This window comes from Alligator mississippiensis, chromosome 1, assembly GCF_030867095.1.
Source record: "Alligator mississippiensis isolate rAllMis1 chromosome 1, rAllMis1, whole genome shotgun sequence".
In the NCBI taxonomy this organism is placed as follows: Eukaryota; Metazoa; Chordata; order Crocodylia; family Alligatoridae; genus Alligator; species Alligator mississippiensis.
Genome location: NC_081824.1, coordinates 5,750,020 through 5,767,427, shown reverse-complemented (window position 1 = coordinate 5,767,427; position 17,408 = coordinate 5,750,020). Strand labels below are relative to the sequence as shown.

The 17,408-nt window shown below is 49.0% G+C and overlaps 1 protein-coding gene across 4 annotated transcripts in view; it reads right to left on the bottom strand.

Moving 5' to 3' along the window:
• The window catches only part of EXTL3 (exostosin like glycosyltransferase 3), a 193,374-nt gene that overhangs the window by 151,299 nt on the left and 24,667 nt on the right, over positions 1 to 17,408 (bottom strand). The gene's annotated exons all lie outside the window — the stretch shown is intronic.

Sequence of the window (17,408 nt, the reverse complement as noted above, 5' to 3'; positions counted from 1 at the left end):
CATGCCATCACTGAGCAGATCTCGATGACAGGATGTCGAGTTAGCAGAGCAATTGGTGTTTTCGCTGCTGTGCTGAAGCTGGCAAAGCGTTGGGAAATTCGGAGAAACGGGAGCTTACAGCGAACAAGGCCAAGGAGGAGGAACGTGATGGAAGAGCAGGAGGCAGAGAGCAAACTGCATGAGAGAACGGCCTCAACTCGACCGTTTCTTTACACCGTGTCTCTGTTCATCTCCCCGGTTTCCATCTGACCATGCTGGACCCTTTCCAAAAGCAGCCTTTGAACTTTGGCTGGGATGATCTAGTTGGGGATGGTCCTGCTTTGGACTAGGTGACCTCCTGAGGTCCCTTCCAACCCTAATTTTCTTATAAATCGCCAACAGCTCTCACTCTCTCCTTCTCCTCCCCCCCCCCCCTTTTTTTTCTGGACAGCTCTCAAGACCTTGTCCATAGCCTCTACTTTTATAAACATCTCCAAACCAGCTGCATAAAACAAACCCATCCCCAAAGGGCATAAGCACCGAGTCACTAACGCATCTGCGAGGAGAGACGATCTCTCCCAGAGCAATTCTTTTCCAGAGCAGCATCTCCAGCCCGAACGCAGCGTCAGCTCAATTGTGTCCTTGGGTGCTTTGTGCCGGCGCAGACAGGAGGAGGATGAGCCGCAGAAATCACCGCAGAGTGCCAAGTTGGTTAATGGCATGACAAAGAAATCGGTTTATCCTGGATTCTGCGCGTCAGCAGTCACAAGGGGGCACTCCAAGTTAGAAGGCCAAATGCTTTTAAGTATTAAAAAGCTAAAGGAAGCAAAGCCAGCTCCCTTAACTATAATTCTGGTTTCTCATAATAGCAACTTGCCGTTCTGCCCAATTATTGGTGGGTTACCCAGTCCCCAGGGACCAGAGACAGTTCCTGAGATTTTGGCATCTTACTCTTATGAGTCACTAGTTCCCTCTGCTAAAATACCTGCTTGCAAGACCCCAAGAAGTGTCACCAAACCTGAGGATTAATAGCTGGGTAACAGGTCCGCAGAGGACATGGGGGATTCCCTTGACACAGGCCCAAAAGCAAGAGCGCGGATGCAAACGTTCCCTCCACAAGCAACGCTGTTGAGTATCCCTGTGCCAGCAGATATCAGATATTAACCCAGGGTGGGGCTGCCCAAAGCAGCGAATCCCTACAAGGAAAAGCCACAATTACAAGGAAAGAAACTAATTTTACTTCTTGCAAACATACAGATCTGCTCCAATGACCAGTTACATTCAAGCAGCGACCGGCAGGAAACAAACAGCCTCAAAGACAGGAAAGGAGATAAACAGTCGGGGCAATGCAGGGAAAGCATGAATAGTCAGTTGGCTACAAGAGACTTGGTGCTTTGATGCATTAGGACAGACCTGAGAGCAAAAATATAGACCAAGATTTACACTAATTATATCAAAGGAATGTGCTCCAGAACCATCATCCATTCTTAACAGAAGGAAAAGTTGCATTGATAAACTTTTGCAGACAAGTGGGGAGCACCAGGATATGCGGCCCAAATGCACTGTAAATTCAAGGGGGTTAAAGGGTTTCTGTAACGTCCAGCAGGAAAGCCTCGACTATAAGAGCTGCCACTTTGGGATATCTGTTTATTCCAGTTCTAGGTAGAGAGTTTCAAAGAAAAGACACTGGCCTCCTTCACCCAAGGTGCAGCGACAACTAGGACGACTTGCAGACTGAACTGCACGCCAACGTCCGCCCGGACACAGAGGGCTGAGTGGTCAGGAGAGCACCGTGATCCTACAGAGTTGATAACAAGCAGGAACATCAGCTGAAACCAGAAGGAAATAAAGTCAAAAGGCACAGTCCCTAAAGATGGTCTCTCCAGGGCAACAACAGAGCACCCGTGTCGCATGCTCCTGGGTGCCAACCTGTCCCTCGACCCAACTGTGAATGATAGGGAAGCAGCCCTCCGAGTTATGAGTGCCGGGGGAAAGGGGGGGAGATTTTTTTGGGTTGCCATTCTCCCATTACTAGGACTTGGCCAATCTATTTGCATGTTGGGCTGTGTTGCTGCACCTGTGCAATTGGATTTCTTTCAGCATGACAGAATCCTTCTAGTTTTGCTGCCCTTGCTCTTACTTTGCACTGGCAGGTCGAGCAAGCAGTGCCAGGGCTTTGGTTGCTTTCTTTGATGAAGCTGCACTGCTCCAGTGCCATCAAAGGAGCAGGCCGCTGTGTTCGACTGTCTGCAGAACCAGACCACTCGTGGGCGTCAGACGCCTACCAGCTACGTGGGGTGTAAGCCCACGTGCCATTAGTCCCCTCTATCTGGCACTGGTGAGGCCACATCTGGAGTCCTGTGTCCAGTTTTGGGCCCCCCAATACAGAAAGGATGTGGACACATTGGAGAGGGTCCAGCAGAGCTCAACAAAAAATGGTTCATGGACTGGGGGACAGGACTGGTGAGGAGAGGCTGAGTGAACTGGGCTGGTTTAGTCTGGAGAAGAGAAGACAAGAGGCAGGACTGAAGAGCAGCCTTCACCTCCCTGCAGGGGGGCTGCAAAGAGGATGGAGCTGGACCGTTCTCAGTGGGGGCAGATGACAGGACAACGAGCAATGGGCTCAAGCTGCAGCAAGGGAAGCCGAGGTTAGATATTAAGAATTTTCTCACTAGGAGGGTGGTAAAACACTGGAAGAGGTTACCCAAAAGGTGGTGGAAGCTCCATTCTTGGAGGTTTTTAAGACCCAGGTAGACAATGATCTAGTTGGGGCTGGTCTTGATTTGAGCAGAGAGAGTTGGACTAGATGTGACCTCCCGAGGTCCCTTCAACCCTCATTTTCTATGATTCTGTGAAATGCAAACGAAGCCAATAGTCTGTTTTTAGCCCCAGGCAACCCAATGGAGACCTAGTACAAGGAGCTCAGAGGGAAGATGACCAGGGGGTTGGACTACATGACCTCCTGAGGTCCCTTCCAGCCCTAGTTTTCTCCGATTCTGTGTGCGGACAGACAGCTACCTGAACAAGTGCCACGCTGTCAGTGTTTGCAGGACAGCTTCTCAGTCCAGTAAGGGGGACATGGTGCAATGACTGACTGCGAACAGAAAGCAGGCTGTCTGGGTGGCTAAGGATTGCTAACACTCAGCCACTCTGCTTGGAAAATTCCTCAGATGCTAGGTGCAGACAAGAGGGAAAGGATGACTACGTCAGTCAGGCATGTGGGGCAAGGGAGCAAGAATAAAAGGGCACTTCAAAGAGCTGCTTAGGAGCCACAGTCAATGAGGAAGCACTTAAAGAGACTGCCTTTGCTGAAGAAAAGCTCCAGTTCCAGCCAAAAAGCCTGTGCACCCAGACCACAGAACAAAACAGCAACAGAGACAGCAGGGCAGGCTCCAGAGAAAGGAAAAGGGGAGAAGGAGCCAAAACGGCCTGCAAGAAGCAGTCTTTAGAGGCAGCAAAAGCGGAACCACTGTGGGAAGACCAAGGTCAGGGTGAGCACCTCTGAAACCGCTGTGGCCCGAGAGACATTGGTGCCGAGCACAATCCACTGAAGATGTTCACGTGGAGCAGGCTGCAGCCTTGGCAGCGTCCAGTAACGAAGCGTCACAAGACAGCTCTTAAACCCTAGCCAGCGGCTGCCGAACATGCTCAGAAGTGATGCATCGATTGCTTAACTTGCTTTCCCAACCTGGCAAGGCCAGCTTCTGAGTCAGAGCCGCTCATGTATCAACAGGTGGGCAAGAGCACAGGGAAGGGTAGAAGGGAGACATCATGTTCGCTCCTGAATAAACTATTTTATCCCAGGACAAACAGTGCAATTGTTCAGAGGTTTATGACCGTTGTGCCCTGGATAAATCCTTAAAAAGGGTTCATGGGATAAGACGTAGTAATAGTTTATCCCGGGATATCAGAAAGTGCGTCTGAATGGTTTTCCCAGGCGAATCGAAGGCGGAAAAGCAGCGGCGCCTTCACCCACTTGCTCAATCCTGTTGGGAAGGACGATGTGTGTACATGTCTGTTCAGAGACCGACACAGGCACAACTTGTCCAGAGACAAATACAAGGTCTGTTCGTAGCTTAAGGGAGGATTTTCTCCTCAAAATCTCTGGAGGAAGGAAGGGAAAGGAAAGAATATAAAGCTCCAAAGTTACACCACACAGGAAAAAATGTGAGCCTCACAGCAAGAAAGTGTTTGGAAAAATTTAGAGGTTGTGAAAGGCTTATTTAAACATAAATATAGCTTTTGCCATTGCGAGAATGAGGGTGCATCTTGTGCGCGCACATTTGTTTTAATTTAAAGCGTTCGATTTTATTCTTACGCAGACTGCCAGGAGCTGAACTCACGAAAGAAATCCAAGCTAAGATGAGCAAACAGCTTTCCCCTTCAAAACTGCAGAAGGTCACTGCAAGTGAAAAAATAAGATATTATTTGCAAATAAGATGTTCTGCATTGGTGTTTCCCATTTAAAGATTTTAAGTGCTAGTTACAGCCATCCCAAAACCAGAATCCCAGAGCTCACATAACTAAATCAGATACTTTTCAGCTGAATACCTGGAGCACCAGGAATAAATACTAGGCATGGAAAACTATTTCTAATTAACTGGACTCGGGATGTTTTTCCCCTTCTAAGCATATAAAGAAATTCCTGAGTCTGCCGCCTAAATTAAGAAACGCAATGCATGTCGTTCCCAAAACAGATCTAGTCCACAGCTAAAACCTGAGCCTGGAAGGAAGACATTCCTTGCCATTTATGGGAAATAAAGGGGATTATTTTATTGCAAGGCTAGTGAAAATGTCTCACAGATAAAACACTTTGGAGTATTTCAAGACTCCAAAGATCTTCACCAATACCACACTGCTTTGGGGCGGGCTCACGGCCAAGCAGTTGTGCAGTCTTCAAAACAAGGCATTTTCTCCTTTCTGTACGACTTCAGCTCACATTCGATGGAACTAGCAGGGTCGGGCCAGAGGAAACTTTGCTTTTTATTCAGTGCATGAGGCCTCCTGGAAGCTTACTAGTGTCCCCTCCAAATTGCTCTTCCTCCAACTCCTGTTCCCTGTAGGTTATTACACATTTTGCAAAAACACTGATATATTGAGCTCCACTGACAGAACCACCAGTGCAGCCAGCAAGCAGAGGCTTCACAGCGGGATTTGTACCTGCAGTCTTTCTTCACTAAGGCACCAGCAAATGTACAGCCCAGTTTGAGGGTTTACTTGGTTACAGTGGGTCTGGTCTCTCTGGAAGGGAGAGGTCCCACTGTAATGGGAGGGATAAAAGGATTGCAGGTGAAAGGGATGAAAAGCCGATCACTGCCTCCAAGATTGTACACACCTGTAGAAGCAGCCTGGAAATGCTTCAAAAAGTCTACGGTACGAAAACTAAGCCAGAAGTCTGTATCCCAAGCAAAGAGAAAGCAATTTGCAGGAAGGATCTCCAGACTTAGCTGAATAACTAAACCACCTCGGAAAGCACAAGGGATATGTGGAGCGTCTACAAGGAACAGGAAAAAACACACCACAATCAGCAAAGAAAACTGTCTTCATGGTCAAAACATACATGGCTAGAGCGAGGTTTGCCAGAAGCCAAGCTGAGTTAAAGCTCCAGTATTAAAAACAGAGAAGAAAGGGTTTATCAGCTACATAAATAAGAAGAGAATAAAAACAATGGAAGAAACGAAGCGTGTCGGCAGTGAGGATGTGGTAAAGATAAAAAGGTTTGGCCCAAAAAACTCAATAGCATTGAATATTTTGACTCAGTTAAGGGCTGTGATGTTGAACAGGGACAGAAAGACAGAACAAGGAGCAACCGTCTCCAGTTGCAGCAAGGGAACTTGAGGTTGGATATTAGGAAAAATTCTCACACGAGGAGGGCGGTGAAGCACTGAACCAGGCTCCCCGGAGAGGTGGAGGAGTCTCCATCCTTGGAGGTTTTGAAGACCTGGCTAGACGAAGCCTTGTCCAGGATGATGTAGTTGGGGCTGGTCCTGCTTGGAGCAGGGGGTTGGACTAGATGTGACCTCCCGAGCTCCCTTCCAGCCCTCGTTTTCTACGAGTCTATGAAAGCCCTTGCACAAGGAGGAGACGTCATCTGGAAATCTTTGTGCAGTTCTGGTCACGCTTGTCCAAGATGAATTCAAACTGGAACACGTGCAAAGGCAGCTGCGAGGATTATCAGGGAAACAAAGAGTACATCCTACAAGAGCCGACTGGAAAAGCTTGGCTCATTTAGCCTAGCAAAACCTGAGACTGACAGGGGATATTATACATCAGCGCTGTAAACACCCAGGAGGCAAAACAGCTATTTCAGCTAAAAGACAGAGCTGGCAGAAGAACACATGGGTGTGATTAGAGCAGCGAGGATCACAGCCTTGCAACTGGAGTAGGAAGGGCAAAAAAATCCCTGACTGCTTTTAAGATGGGGTTTGGTGAAGTCATAACAAGGGTTATATACCACATGTTGCCTGCAGGAGCAGGGGACTGGACTATGAGAGCTCTCCTGGCCCCATTTGCTAAGCCACCAAGACCGGACCAGAAACCTGGGCTCCTTCTGCTCCTCCGGAGGTTAACAATGTCTTGCAAACTTCAACGGACTCATCAACCCTTCCCAAGGTCAACTTGTGACCCGCGAACGCCAAGGCAGAACAGACAGAGAGAACGGTCCAGGGATTAAGGCTTTAAATGGTCCAGGAGCAGGAGCTCCACAGGCGTCCTGCTGCTCCTCACGCACCTCATTGCGGGCACGTTCACCGTGCCTCCGCAGCACTCAGGCGGGTCGCTGAAAACTCAAGCCCCGATCTGAGACAGCACGGACGTGGCAGGGATGCCTTCTTTCACTGTTCTCAAATGCAACAGAGAAAAGATCTCAAAAGCGGCAGCGTGGTCACCTTCGGTGCTCGGTTTCTGGTCTGGGGCACGTGGGACAGGGTAAGGGCCTTGCTTTGTCGACACTGTGGAGGCAATGCAGATGTGCCCTTTTTTTCCCCCCCCCCATGCACCGCAGGTCTGCAACAGAGAAATGGGAGGTGGCACTTCCCTACCCCACAGATGTGCTGTGAGATTGCGCTAAAGGAAACGCTAAAGATATGATACAGGGAGTGGGGAAAAAAAAAAAGACAGATCTTCCATCTAAGGTTTGAGATACAAAGATTTCCTGTCGGAGAAGTGCAGCGCGCACAAAAAACTGTGATACTATGACTTTCACTACCCACAAAACAAACAAAAAAAGAAATTGGGAACAGACGTGGGGAGAGGGGGTGGAAAGAGAAGATTTTGCTCAAAGATTAATACACTTATCCTTGAAACAGGACATCCCTGAAAAGCAGCATGAAGCTGGTGAGAAATGTGGGCACTGCTGCTCTTAATCTGTTTTGTTTTTTTTTAAAAAAAAGGAAATTCACTTTTGTTCTATTTATAAAAGCTACTTTATTAAATTTGACAAACAGTTGCCACTTTTCATCCCCGAGACGGCTGCTTTCAGTGAAAACCAAGAGGATCGCTGTGTGTATGCATTATGTATCACAAGATGTTCCCTCTCAATTCAGAGCTCATATTACTCTCTCCAGATCAATGGGATTGCGTGTAGTAGGGTGCACGCCAGTCCCCATTTTCATTTATAACCCTTTTGGAAGCGGCCTTGGGGAGCATTTGTCTAAAAAGGCACAGAGTGAAATGCAAGATGATGCTGCCAATTAAAAACCGCCTGCCGTCCCAGAAGCCTTTGCTATTTAGCAGGAGTTATAAAATTAATTCAAAAGAGGATTTTCCTAATCAAAACTGCTATATGGGCAAAATGTGACTAATTTCTAAAGGAGAAGCAGACCTGACTGATGCTCAGTACCGTGCCTGAAAATAAGCACAGAAGTTTTAGCTTCAAGCGAGGAGCTTTACAACTACCTGTTAACACCAGCCAGGTTTTTGCTCTAAATATAGCTGCCCCCTCCAAACACCTCCAGCCAGGCCCTTGGTATAGTTCCTCATTGCCACTCATTAAAAATAAGCAAGAGACCCGAGAGAAAGACATGGAGCCAAGTGCATCGCTCTTTTGTGAAGCAAGGCAGCATTATGCTCATTTTATGGAGTAAAGAGGTACAAGGAGTTTTGGGGCGACTTGCCACAGTCTGTTACTGGTGTTATACACGACTAAGCTGGCATTCAGGTGTACCAAACCCGCTCCCCGATGGCCTCCTACAAGCATCCTGTACGAGGCACCCCTAGTTTGTCCATTCAGCCTAACCGAGTTACTACATTGCTGCTCCTACATAAAATCAGGCATTTCATACCCTTCTGAGATCAACCGTGGCACCACTTTTATTTCCTTCCAGGTTTTGTTTTGGTTTTTTTTATTTGCCTCTTTTGTTTTTTGGTGCTTGATGAATTGTTGGGAACTACTGAAAGAAGGTTTAAACAAAAGCTAATTGTCGGCCACCACAGTAATTAGCTGAATTGGAAAGTTGCCACTTTCTTTGGCTGGTTTTCTGATAGCTGGAGTCTCCTCAATCCCTGCATTAAGATGAAGGTAGACAAGTTAAGAGGTAGATTCATTTCCAAGCTCTATGGCCTGCCAGAAGAGGTGCCTAAGGAAAGAAAGCAATACCTCTCCTAAACAACACAGCGCTTTTTTGCTGGGTACATATAGGGCCACTATCTTTATTAATAATTTGAGAACAACGCTGGCCCGGTTGTATTCTGGGGATCAGCCTGCCTAGACAATGAGTTGCTGTACATTTTATCCTCCTCCTCAGCCCAACCTGCTCCTTTGAGCGGGATAACAAGCAAATCCAGCCTCCTGACCTGTGATGTTTTTCCTTGTACCAACTGGGGAGCAGTAATCCTGACTTATGAATTACTTCTCTATCAGCCAAGAGTGTGGGGTATTCTCTTATCTTCCACAAGTAGACAGGAAAAACATCGGTGCTTTGACATCACTAGCCCTGCATATACTGTAGGGAAGGATCTTGGGTATAAAAGTTGCCAAGTTTCCTGGGTTAACCAATTTTAGACTCCAGGGCTCATTATCCCTGCATCAGGCAACGTTTTCCAAAGCTCACCTGCAAGCCGGCAGGTCCCGCTGCATTCCCAGCACGTGCTGCTCTCAACACAACCCTGCTGCACAAGCTCCTACCAAATAACTGCAGAGAATAATAGTTAAAAGCATCTACACTCAACAGCCTGCATTGCTACCAGTCATAAAATGTAGCTCCCCCAATGTCCAACACAACAGCAATACCCAGAAGGGGACACATGCTTGTATTAGCAGGAATGGGTTGCAGTAGTCTGGAAAAAAAAAAAAAGTCTTCCTTGTACTCAGTGTAACTTCATTTCACATCAAACTCAACTACAGACGCACTGCAGCAGGAGGGGAAGGCAGTCTTCTGCTTTGGCACCAAAGATGTTAATCAGACAGTGCAAGGAAAGTAGGGAGGCCTTTCCTCGTGCAACCTTTTCTACACATGGAAAGAAAGGACTCCTAATCTTTCACAAGTGCCAAACCTGGACCTTTCAGCAAATTTGACTGGGACTGCAGGTGCTCAACACTTAAATACAGCCTAAAGGCATCACCCAAACTTCAACCGCACTCTTAGGCATCTGGGCCTAGATAACTTGCTTAAAGTCGATTCATAAAGGCTTGGTTTACTGGCATAAATTTAAGAGGACCTCATAACTCAGCAGGCATTCCCAAGGACGTCAAACTCGTCCGATATGCACACAGACAGAAAAAGCACATCGCGAATGGACAACCTGTCCTGCACAAGCAGAAGTCAGCATGACCGCCTTCGGCAACGCAAGGCTACATGCACTGAACTGAAATGAACTGCACAACATCTGAAATGCTGGCCATGCACAGGCACGAGATAAAAAAAACCCATGCTCTGGACTCTCACGTCCTCCCAATACAAAACTCCTATAAAAACACCCATCTCACTCACCGATCCCACTTGGGACACCACCTCTTGCATGCATAGAAAGGAACAATATCTGCATGCTTAATTATTAACACACCAAGGAAATGCAAACACTGCAATTAGACGTCACCCATCTAAAAAACTGGGTTGCGAGCTTCGAAATTCAGAGAGCCTGTTTCAATTTTGTATCTTGAAGCAAGTCCCTTACCTGGGGCGATACCTTCAGGTTTTTAAAAACTGACCAAACAAAGCAAAAAATGACAAAAACAAACAAACAGCATTTCCTCAATGATATTGTGTAGTTTATGTATTTCCGTTAGCATTAGCCAACAACAGAGACCCAGGTAAGTTAACTTCACAGACTTATTGGTTGTGCAAATACACCTCTCCCAATTGGGTTTGCTGGTTATCAGCAGGTAGCAGCTGCCAAAGTCAGCAGAGGGAGAAAAAGCACAGTCTATGCAAGAGTTACATAAACACTGGGCATTTTAAACTTCCTCAGCAAGTAAGTGGTGGATTTAAAAAAAAAAAAAATTAAGATACTGGAACTTGTTGGACATTGCCTACAAGATTACAGTCATTTTAAAGCGAAGCAAATATTAAACTTAAGCTACTCGGTGCCACTTCAATGTTTTCAGAGGTAAATCCATTTGCAACAGATTACTCAGGCCACTAAACTGCTCTTGCTGGTAACAGACTTCAATTAACTAATAGCAATGATTTCTCAAAAAATAGGATTTCAATTCGTACTTCAAAACCGGTCCTGCGTCTGCTGTGCAAATAGCCTTAATTTACCTGGTGGGCTAGCACACAAGAGTCCTTGCTTCCACACAATCGATTACCTGTAAGCAGTGGAGTTGTAGGTAGCTCTGGTCTTTAACAAGCCTAACAAAACCCAAGCCTTAATGGGCTTTGCACCTATTCTCCCAACCACGGTGGACTCGTTTGCATGACAGGCAATGACCTGAAGCTTAGCGGCAGTAGCCGAACGCCACCACTGCAATCATCATTAAGTAGCACTTGAAATCATAACTGAAGACCAGCTCTTGGACATCTAGGACATATCTAACGCAAGAAAAGGTGCGACTGCAACACAGCATGGGCACCCATGCTAGCTTTCAAGCTAGCCAGCACAGGTGACAACAGAAGAAGATGCCACAGCCTGGGGTTTAGGCATGGGCTGTACAAATCCACTGGAGATCCTGGATACACCATCTGGCTGTTAGCTTGTGTTGAACCCACAGTGCTGCAGTTTCCTATTCTAGCTAGCTGAAAGCTTGCACAAGTGCTTACCTGTGCCACAAATCACACTCCTACTTGCCAGGCAGTCATCCCCTAAACATGAACCTTCACGTGCACGTGTCTCTTTCCTAAGGAAATAAGTAAGTGTAAAATGGCTAACAGCTGCATGCACAAGGCAGGGCAGTGTGGCACCTTATAGACACCAGATGCATCTAACAAGAGCAGGCTATAAAAAAAAAGGGCCACACTGCCCTACCTTCTGCCAACTTCAAACCAACACAGCTAATGACCTCTCATCTATGCATTTAGCTTATAACTTTTCCTTAGCATTACCACCTTTGTTTCAGTAGCATCCACCAAATACCAGGCACTGTGCAGTGCACGTCCCAGTGCATTTGAAGACAGCCCCCACCACAAAGCACTTGCAATCTAAACTATAAAGGATGCTGGGTGGGGAACAGGACTCTAACCAAAGAATAAAAACAACATGGTTGGTTATTAGCACGGTTGTTTTAGTTAACGTTTTGTTATTTTTACATGGGGGCTCCTGTCAAAAGTTTATAGGAATAAGTGAATTAGGAGAGATAGGGGTGGATTCAGACAGCAGACAGAAAGGAGAGACGGAGGGAGACTGCAAGCATGGGGCAAAATAAATGCAAACAAATAGCAAAAATGCTGTAAAATGTAACCTCAGGGAATCACCAGTGTCTGGAGAGGGGCATGGGGGGTAAAGGGAAATCAAGGTGGTCCCTGGATGGGCACCAGCAGCATGGGATGAAGCTCTCCAAGCCTGCCAAGGAAAAGGTCTCACCTGATCAACATTGAGCTGATTGTCTTGACCGCCCTGAGAGCCGCACATCAGAGCGATCCAGAAAAGCAAATAGTCTGTCGCCACCCTGTTTGAATATCCGTTCCACTTAGTTATTGAGAAATATCCGCCGTAAGTCAGCACATGACTGCTTCGCTTCAGTTTCTGCGTTTGGCTCTTCCGCTCTGCCTCTTCCAAAGCCAACAGCGCCTCCCACGAGTCACGCACAACACATACAACACCCCCCCTCCAAAAATCACCGCTTCAGAAGACTGTTTTGGCCTTCCCCCTGCCCCCTCCCGGACCTGCCGCATGGCACACACAGGCCATCCATCCATGCCACTTGTGGTACGCGAGCTGTGGGTTGGGCACCCTGCTCTACTTGGAGTGAAGAACTGAAGAGCAAGGACCAAAACACAGCGCTACATGAACACAGATAAAGCCAAAATGAAGGTGATGATGGGTGTTTCAAACTATGTGTCACGTTAAAAGGAGAAAAAGAAGAAAAAAAAGAGGAGAGCACATTTTTCCTCCTGGAGAGTAGACCTTTACATAGGATAGCCACTTGCTGAATGCAGCCTCCCCCATTTTTCAGTTGCTGTCTACCAACACAGTAGTTAGATTCCTTCATTTAATGTCTATTTTACCCCCACAGGGCAAATAGCTTATGATTCGATGAACACCAACGCCATACAAGACGGAGGCTGTGAGGTGCTTAGAGCAGAGTCACAGAGGAAGAGCACGCAAACAAGTTACTGCAAGGTAGGTTTGGGTGTGGACATCCAGAGCATCCGCTCCTTGGCAGCAACTGCCCGGGTGCAGGATCCTACCCTGCAGGAAGCAGCCTATGGCCCTGTGAAAGTGTGGTGAGCTACAGTGCATTGACAATGGACTGGCATGTATTGCAGGCTAGCTGACAGCAAATTCACGCCCTAGCTCACCTGACAGTAGCTTGTTCATGTGTCCATGTCCTTAAATAAATTGACGGTGCAGTCAGAAACTTTTCCTCTGTTTTTTTGTTTTTACATGCACAGAGGAATAATTCTCTTAGACCTAGGGCAGGGCTAGGCGCTCCTAGTACAAGTAGGCAACCCCCTGCATGGGTGCCAAAGCATGGCACATGAAGGCATTTTGCTTGTCATGCACACCTTGGAGCAGACAGTGGGAAAGGACTAGGACGGTGCTGCCAGAATAAGTATCAGGCCCCTCATGGCATAAATAGATAGCACAAATACCCTGATGGACTGCACCCAGCACCCCTGCAATTCTGGGACTCTCGTTTCGGTTTTCACCAGCCCTCTGGGACCAGCCTTCGAAATCCAGGACTATACCAGCCAAAGCAAACATATGGCTACCCTACTTGGATCCCAATATTGTAAACGCTCACCAGCAGAGCTCTCTTTATGAGAGTGTACAGGTTTGCAGGATACGGTTTCATAGCATATTTTACTCTTCCAAATGAGCAAGTGGCAGCAGCATCTCAGTAACTTACTTTTCTGAAATTGGACACTCCAAAAACAAAAGATTCAGAGCAGCAAAGGTCAAATTTTCTGGCAGAACAGCAGACTGCCTCTGCCTGAAGAAGGGCAATTGCACCCGAAAGCTTGCAAAGAACTCCCCCCCCCCAACTACTCAGTTGGTCTAATAAAAGATATCACATCTACCCAAAGAACCGGGCCACACTTTCTGCCAGGTGTGCCACCACCTAAGCCCTGCACCCCGCTCCCCGTGTGCCACTCCAACCCCCCTTCCCCTGCCCAATCTGCTGCTCTGCTTTCTGGTCAACTTTCTGCCAACTTTCTCCCTGCTCCGCAACATGCCACACGCAGAGGCTGCCCGGTGCCACTTGTGGCATGCATGCTGGGGGTTGCACCCCTGTTTTAGAGCCAAGATAGCCCAAGTGCCCATCTTCACATATGGTGCATTAGCCTGTATTTAAAAAGAACTAGGGAACGATAGTCAGGCTGCAAGTCGCCACGAATTCTTTGACCCTTAGCGTATGCAACCAAACCCCTTGCAGCTGGAAACAAAAAAAAACAAAAGAAAGAAATAAGCAGATCTAGATCTGGAAACGATGCTATTACTCCTCAGCTGCTTCACCTGATATCAGCAATCGTACTAAGGTACCCCAAAGGCACTCTTTGACCAGACTAAAACCTCAAGGAAGCAGCCAGTTTCCTACAAACCTCATTCAGATCTGTAATGTTCAGGTTATCATGGTTGCTCATGACCAACACAACTGAAGTTTCTGATCCCCAAATCTCATAGCACTGCAGAAGTGGTTCTCCACCTTTTCAGACTTAAGGCACCCCTCAGAAAATGTCAACTCTTCGCTTTCCCTTGATTTTGGACAGAGAGATAACCGAGCACTTTCTGTTGCCAAGTATTCAGAAGGCCCACAACACGGCTTTTGATACTATGGATTTAAGTCTCTGCCTTCTTCTTGTGAATCATGTTTGCACACCTAACAGCACCCAATGGTAGCATCGTGTGGCACCCTGCAGCACCCCTGAAAGGATCTTGCAACACCCTGGTGAGACTCTGCATCAGACCAAGGCAACATTTCAGCGCTGATACTCAAAAAAAAAGTTTTTTTTTCTTGAAGCTCAATTAAACCGTGGCGCTCAAGGCCACAGGAAGAAACTGAGGCCAGCAACACACAGACAACGAATGACACTGGCATTCATATGAGCAACAGATAAAGCCAGGATTTTAATTGACGCTGTTCAACCAAACACATCTGGAAAAATGTTAACCACCGCACTCCAGGGTTTAAACCAGAGGGCATTGCAGACGAGGCCTATTTGATGCATGAAAGGAACATGGGCATAGGCCCAAACAGAAACGATAACCCCCCTCCCCTGTGTTGCTGGAGGAGTTATTACGTGTGCACCAACAGATTGCTTGGGACAACTAAAACAGGGACAGCAGTGAGGGGCAGGGGTTAATAACAAGGGGACTCTCAGCAGAGCATACAAGTGCCCACCGGCCCTCAAACAAGTCCAAAGGAGCCAGTGGATGCTGCCCAGTGAAAAACTCTGCCTGGAGACATGCGTGGACGAGGGACAGGAAGCTGCCCCCAGTCACTGCAGGTCTCCCCCTTCCTGGTTAGGCAGATGGCTAGCTTAGCTAGGACCAGGAGGGTAACCAGGAAGTCCTGAGACTTGATGGGGCCACGGACGAGTAATGCAACCACAGCCTCAGCCCTGCTCCTTGAAGGAGACGGTGAAGGGGCTGCAGCCTGGTACCCTTGAGCATTAGACACGAGGAAGGGGCCAAATGCAGAAGGCAGATTAGCTCCCACCTGCCCACTGCAGGGTTGCATTTATGTTGCTTATACAACCCTGCCACGATACAGAACAGAGAGCTGCATGGGCCTTCGGGTCTTCCCCAGCCTGTGTTTCAGCAGACATGTGCTTATATTTAAAGATAACTGGAAGAGTGGCAGGGAAGGGTGCCTTAAAAAAAAAAAAAAAATACACGAGGGAAAAAAGCTGAGGAAACAAGTTGCTAGTTACAAGCAGCAGTGACAGTGGCCAGATCCTCGGTGCCATCCAGCAAAGAGCCAGGGGACTGCACACCTCCGGAGAGATGCCGAACACAGAAAGCCCCAAGGCGGCCACAACCCTGAAAGTAAAGCCTGCCATGTACTGGGTCAGACCATAGGTCCACCTCGTCCAGTCTCCCATGCCCTGTGTACCTGACCAGGTAGGAGGATCTGGCCAGGAGGACCCCCAGGGACTACAAGGCCGTTTCCCTGTCCCTGGTCCTCTCACGTCTCCAGGCTGAGTATCACTGGGCAGCAACCCCTGGCTCCTTAGACTTGTTCGAGGGCCAGTGGGCACTGTCCGGTGCGCTGTGCGTCGTGTCCCTGCTTGGTGCACTCATTCTGAGCCTTTACCCATCACTCCCACCTGTTTTGCTTTCTCTTTTGTCCCAAGAAAGGAGTTATTTCCGCGGTGGCCTCCCCTTCTAAGGGAGCTCTTCCTGGCAGGCAGCAGCCCATGATCCCTTGAAAGCAAGAAATAGGCCTGTGTTGCACAGCAGCAAAGAGCAGATGCTGGAAAGCAGAGTGAACTGGGTCCAACCAGGGTCCCTGTCCCCAGCATTCAAGGTCCAGGAAGTTCTGATACAGACGCTGTCCCCCTAATTCCCATGCTCAATACCTACAAATGCCCCTTTCCTCCAGGATTTTTAAACAGACTTTTAGAAATATTAAAATGAACATGAGTTAGACCTTTCTATTGGTCTCTCTTTTTTGGTTTGAATGTGGCTGAACTCTCACCATGTCTAGGGGCATCCAGCGCCACACCTGAACGATGCACTGGGTGGGAAAAAAAACTTCTTGGAGCTCGTTTTAAATGAACAAGCTGCTCATTTTGTGCTGTGACCTCTCCTTGTGCGGGGGGAGAGACGGTCTATAACCTTCCTCTTTGCACTTCAATATCTAGGGTTCCCCCCCCCGCCAAGCATTTCTTCTCTGCTGAACAGGACTGGCCTCTTCAGGGTCTCCTCTGCCGATGCCCTGCTTGTACACTATGAAACTTGAGAGATCGCAGGGGGAGGCCGTGCCCCCGCTACGGAGGAAGGCAAAACCCCCCCAACTCTGTACCAACGTGACGCGACACGCGGTGTCAGTCTGACCGGAGCGGAGGGGCGCCTCCTGCACCCGCTGAACCTGCCCTGCTCCTTCGGCCGCCCCCTGCGGCACCGGCTTTGCCAGGCCTGGGCGGTCACCGCCTCGGGACCCCGTCTGACGTCCCTTCCCGCGACCTGGACCCCGGACCGGGACACGGGGGGCTCCACACGAGGCCCGAGCGGCCTGGGGAGACGGGCACGATCGCTGCCCACACCTCGCGCCCCACACCGCCCTCACCTCACGGGCCGTCCAACTGGGGGGGCCTCAGCAGGGACAGCACCCCTGCCCTGCTGCACCCCGGGCTGCTCATGCCTCGTGCCCCTGCCCCCCGGGGCACCCTTGGCAGCACCCCCATGTCCAATGCCCCCTCCCCCCACCCCTAGAGGCACCCCACTATGCCTGGTGCCCCTCCCCACACTCTTTGGGGCACCCCCACATGCCCGGTGCCCCTCCCCCACATCTCAGGGTGCCCCCCCATGCCCGGTGCCCCTCCCCCCACTCTTTGGGGCACCCCCACATGCCCGGTGCCCCTCCCCCACATCTCAGGGCACCCCACCATGCCTAGTGCCTCTCCCCCCCACTCTTTGCGGCACCCCCCCATGCCTAGTGCCCCTCCCCCACCCCCTAGGGGCACTCCCCCCCATGCCTAGTGCCTCTCCCCCCACACTTTGGGGCACCCCCCATGCCTGGTGCCCCTCCCCCACCCCCTAGGGGTGCCCCCCCAATGCCGGGTGCCCCTCCCCCCCGCATGCCGACATCTCTCAGCTCCTGGTCCTGCCCCCCCGCAAAGTGGTGCTGTCCCAAGCACAGAGTTGCCCCCCCCCCCACGCCGCAC